General features: G+C 45.8%; 1 non-coding gene across 1 annotated transcript; it reads right to left on the reverse strand.

The window, feature by feature from the left end:
* Positions 1-4746: 4746 nt before the first annotated feature.
* On the reverse strand, positions 4747-4820 carry Trnat-cgu. The gene has a single exon. It is a non-coding gene; the product is annotated as a tRNA-Thr (tRNA).
* Between the last annotated feature and the right edge of the window lie 225 nt (positions 4821-5045).

Here is a 5045-nt window from a genome sequence, read left to right on the forward strand (position 1 = left end):
ATGCCCATTTTCCTAAATACACTGCGGGAGATCATTTGAGGTTTTGGTTAAATCGGGCAACCGTGTCGACGATTCACGAGGATCATGGCGTCGAAACCATGTGACTTGTACTCAAAAGCGTAAGGATGTGTTCTGCATTCTAGCCCAGCATGACTTAATACGTTGCAGCGAGGGTGCTTGCCGCTCCACGACATTCGCAACCGTACGTCTCGTCCTCAGGTCGCACCACTCTTAGATGGTCATTTTGCTGTCAGAATGTCCCTCTAAACACAGCCAATAAAGTACAACATGCTACATCAATCCCTAAAACTGAATCTTGCCAGCTTGTTAACTATAGCTTGTTTAAACTGGCTTGCAGTTAGTTAAGCTAATTGATTGAAAAAAAATGATGCTCTGTTTAAAAAATTTTAATTTATTGGTATAACTTGCTGAAAAGTAATTAAAACTGTACGAAACTCGAGAGTAAGGAAGTTTCTTACGTCTATCTGTATACACATATATTTATTACTCATGTTAGTTTGTAAGTTCCACATAGTGCCGTGTTGTCGCGAAATACAGGGTGTTCAAGAAGTCTCTTCGCAGGATCGTGTGATTGTAGCCGCGCGTGTCGTATGCCGCAGTAATTACGAGGCGTGTTGCCACTTTGTATGGGAAAAGTTCTAATTTTTTCCTTACAGCTGTGTGGGCCGTTCCGATGCTAACATCGTTTCCTGGGCGAGTTTTCTTACTGACTTGTTCGGACTCATGTACATTTTATCCGAAATATCGAGTAGTTTATCCTCAGACAAAACGCTAGGACGACCACTTCTCGGTGCATCTGTCACTGAACCCGTACTTCGAAATCTCGCACAGAATCGCAATGTGGGAGTCTTGTCTCCGGGAAAACTGAATTAAATGTTTGACGAACTGAAACTGTGTATTTACCGCCAGCTTTGAACACTTGTTCTTCAGTGTTTAACATTTTAACAGCGACCAAAAAAAAAAACGAACAAAGGAACTAAACTTAAACGTTCACGTCAACACCTATCGACACACATCAACTATATTACTGACGCTGACAGAGATAAACGAAACAGTGGAATGTTGTGAGAGTCCACTTGAAGGTAAGTAAGCCAGGCAGGCGAACAATCATACGGCACTTCGGAGAGACTTTCTGAACACCCCGTATTTAGTACGAATGTTAATTTATAAGTTCCACATCGTGCCAAGTTGCCGCGAAATACAACCCACCTAAGACGCAAACAAGGAAACTAAACTATGTAATACATGACGTGAAGGATTCCATTTACACATTTCTCGGAATTCTCCTGCACCTCTGCTTCGCTCTCACCGACACTTGCGCCGTATTCGTTGCTTGTAGCTCCGAATCCTACCTCCAGTTGGCACGACAATTCATATAACTGAGGGACATACATCTTCCTAGTACTGAATTCCGCGAACGCCTCACGGTACTGTGACTACAAAGTACGCAAGCAAATGTGTATACTGGTATCTCTGCCACAGATCGTCAGTCGCATTTTCGCCGGTTTTCCAGCAGATATTAGCAGTTTCCTTTTTTACAGCGTGTACCTGGAGTCAGCATAGATATATCCTGTTCATCACGTCCTTCATACGACGCCCACAGCCGACTGAGCCGTGGTAAAATTTTCCGTTTCGAAGAGCGCGCCGCAGCGCGTAGTGTAAAGCAGTCGCCCTCCGTTTCTGGCGGTGGCGCCGCCGTGGCTATTGCAGCTTTGTTGTCTCCCTCTGGTGAGAAAGGGGAAAGGTAGCCTGTTCAAGTGCATTTAAGGGGCGCTATGAGCTCGCTCCGACCCCTCCTCCCTCTTTTCGTTTTTTCCTCTCCTCCCTCCTTGTTTTTCCCCCTCCTCCAGGTCCGCCCCTCCCCCCCCCCATCTGCCTTGGCTCGGGAGTGTCATCTTTGTGCCGCCATTTTCGTGCAGTGTTTTACAGTGAGTGCTTTACAGTGGGTGTTCTGTGTTGTGTCTTTTGGGAAGTGTTGCGAACGGTCATCATACTGTCGCTGGGTGTGATTGTTTTATCTCTTGGGAACAGAAACCAGACTGTCGCCATGTTTTTTAATTGTGTGTCTACTATGTTACTTGTCTGATTCCTGTGTCTTATTAACATCGCCAACCCCTTTTGCTTTCTGTTTTAACTTTCCGCATTTTTACGCCATTTTTACACTTTTAAGTCACCGTTTTATCGCCTGTTTTTCTTGTTTCTTTTCTTCTTCCGTTTTTTAAAAAAAGTCTGTAGGCTGTACGAAAAAAAAAAAAACTCGCTCAGAGGAGTCTGGTCAGTTGGTCAGCCGGTCAGTGTGGGGCAGTCAGTATCTGTCTGTCGTCCGGAGTGCTAGTATGTGTTAGGCCGCCAGTCTGCTCGAGTTTGTTCAGGCAATGGTCATTGGCGGTCGGATCGATCGGTTGGTCGGTCGCGCACTGGAACACAAGACGACTTGTCCGTCTTGAGCGTCGGCGCATGTGAGGTCGCCACGTGAGTCCAGTGGCCCGCGCCGTATGGTGAGGGGTAGTGGCTTCGCGACCGACACGAGAGCAACAGGACCCAACGCACGACATCGGTCTGGCCGCTGCGAGCTGCGACGCCGTGGGACGGCGATTCGTGATATGTTTCATTTACTTGTTAAATTCTACTTGTTTTCTTGATCAGTCTCTCGTCCCCAGCTTGCTCGTATGTCTCCCGTCCGCATTTGTTAGGCGGTTAGTGTCTGTCTGTCTGTCGTACGTGAATAGCTGCCTCTGTCATGTTTGTCGGATTTGGTGTTAACGAATTTATTCCTTGAAGTGTAACGGCCGAATGCCTGAAATATGATTTTATCTTGTCCATCATCTTGAGAGGCGGTATATGTGTACTGTAGAGCATGTCTGGCCTACCTTTTATATTTTATGTAAGACTGCATTTCATGGGTTTTTATTGAAATGGTCATTTTAGTACATAATGTTGCCACCCTTCCACCATAAGATTTTTTTTTTTTTTTTTTAAATCAAGTTGCACTTTCGGTGGAAAGTCAATCTTTTAATGTTAGTGTATTGTATCATTTCCATCCCTCCTACGGGGTGCATAGTTAATGTGCTTGTGTGAGTTGTTAAAATTTTTAGTTTAAAGTAATCTGGTGTGTTGCAGATATGCACCAGTGTAGTCTTTCAGAGGTTGTTGTGAGCGGTCGTGACTACGGTCGTGTCAAAAGGGAGCGGCAAGGTTCTCAGCCCGAAAGCTCATACTGTCAAAAATTTGTTCTTTCTGCCTCTGCATAAATTGTAACTTGATATTTACAGGTTGCTTTCTGATTATAATTTTAAATCTGTATAAAAAGAAGCGCTTTTAGGACTAAAATTTCCATTTGTTGAACGAAATTTGATTTCTTTTCATCAGTTACCTACTGGCAACTACTTCCACGCTCACATAGTCTGATTAAATGTGTTAACATTCTTGATGAATCGCTAGTAATTAAAGTAAATTCTTAAGAAAAGGTGTTTAAAGTAAATTTAGGGTTCACCGACGTAAAGCGTTGGTTTATTTTCTATCACAAACAAAATGATTTTGAAAGTGGAATTTTAGGATCCCATCCAATAGAGGGGTCCCCAATTAGCCTAAATCAAATTCGGCGTTATTCTTTTTTATCGGTGTGTATTAACGGGATCGGTAAAACTCGAAGTGTAATCTGTACTGTAGCAGCGACTGTGCGGTGCTTCTGCATGACAGTGGTATTCATAGCGAGCCAGGCTGTTGCTTCAGATCATGGAATATTGGTTACTGCGTGCATTACTGTCCCTTTTAACACATAACCGTAAGAGGAAGATCGTGCTAGACTGAAGTTGCACTGTCGAATGGGAACGTAAAATTTCACATTAAAAGTCGTTTCGTTTGTAACGTAAAACAAACTGACGCTTCCCGTAAATACTGGGCGTCACTTGAAAGACGTAATGAGCAACATTTGTTTGGGTTGACTTCAGCTAAACGTTGCAGAACAGGAATTGCAAATATCTATCGAAACACCAGAGAAAATGCTCCTGACGACTCTTAGGAGGGACACCCTATATATACTGAAGAGAAAAAATATGGTACACCTGTCCAGTATCGTGTAGGACCCCCGCGAGCACGCAAAAATGCCGCAGCACGACGTGACATGGACTCGACGTATGTCGGAAGCAGTGCTGGGGGCAGTTGACACCATGAATGCTGCAGGCTGTCCATAAGTCCATAAGAGTGCGGGGGACTCGATAGCTCTTCAGAATAATGTTCATGTCAGCAAAGTTTGGTGGCCAGCGGAAGTCTTTAAACTCAGAAGGGTGTTCCTGGAGCCACTCTGTAGAAATTCTGGAGTTGGGGGTGGGGGGGGGGGGGGCGTCGCATTGTCCTGCTGGAATTGTGCATGTCTGTCGGAATGCACAATGGACACGAATGGATGCAGGTGATTAGACAGGGATCTTAAGTACATATCACCTGTCACACACGTAACGCCTCACACCATTACAGAGCCTCCACCAGCTTGAACATTCCCCTGCTGACAAGCAGGTTCCATGGATTCATGAGGTTGTCTCCGTACCCCAACATGTCCATGTCCAACGTCTCTATACAATCTGAAACCAGCTCCACCGCACAACGTGTTTCCAGTCCAATGTCGGTGTTGGCGGGCCCAGAGGAGGCGTAAAGCTTTTTACAATGAAATGAACACCATTAACTGCATACAGGAGTTAACATACGTCAACGGGGATAGATGGAAATGTGTGCCCCGACCGGGACTCGAACCCGGGATCTCCTGCTTACGTGGCAGGCGCTCTATCCATCTGAGCCACCGAGGACACAGACGATAGGGCGACTGCAGCGATTTATCTCTGGCACCTCTCCCGCGAAACCCACATTCTCAACGTATTGTCGCGCACTACATTCGTAGTGCCCCCGCCCATTATACTCATTACTCGCGGCGCGTTGCCGATTCCCGTAAGAGTTCGGGCACTGTTTGTGCAGCCGGCCGCGGTGGTCTCGCGGTTCTAGGCGCTCAGTCCGGAACCGCGGGACTGCTACGG

This window comes from Schistocerca americana, chromosome 8, assembly GCF_021461395.2.
Source record: "Schistocerca americana isolate TAMUIC-IGC-003095 chromosome 8, iqSchAmer2.1, whole genome shotgun sequence".
NCBI lineage: Eukaryota > Metazoa > Arthropoda > Insecta > Orthoptera > Acrididae > Schistocerca > Schistocerca americana.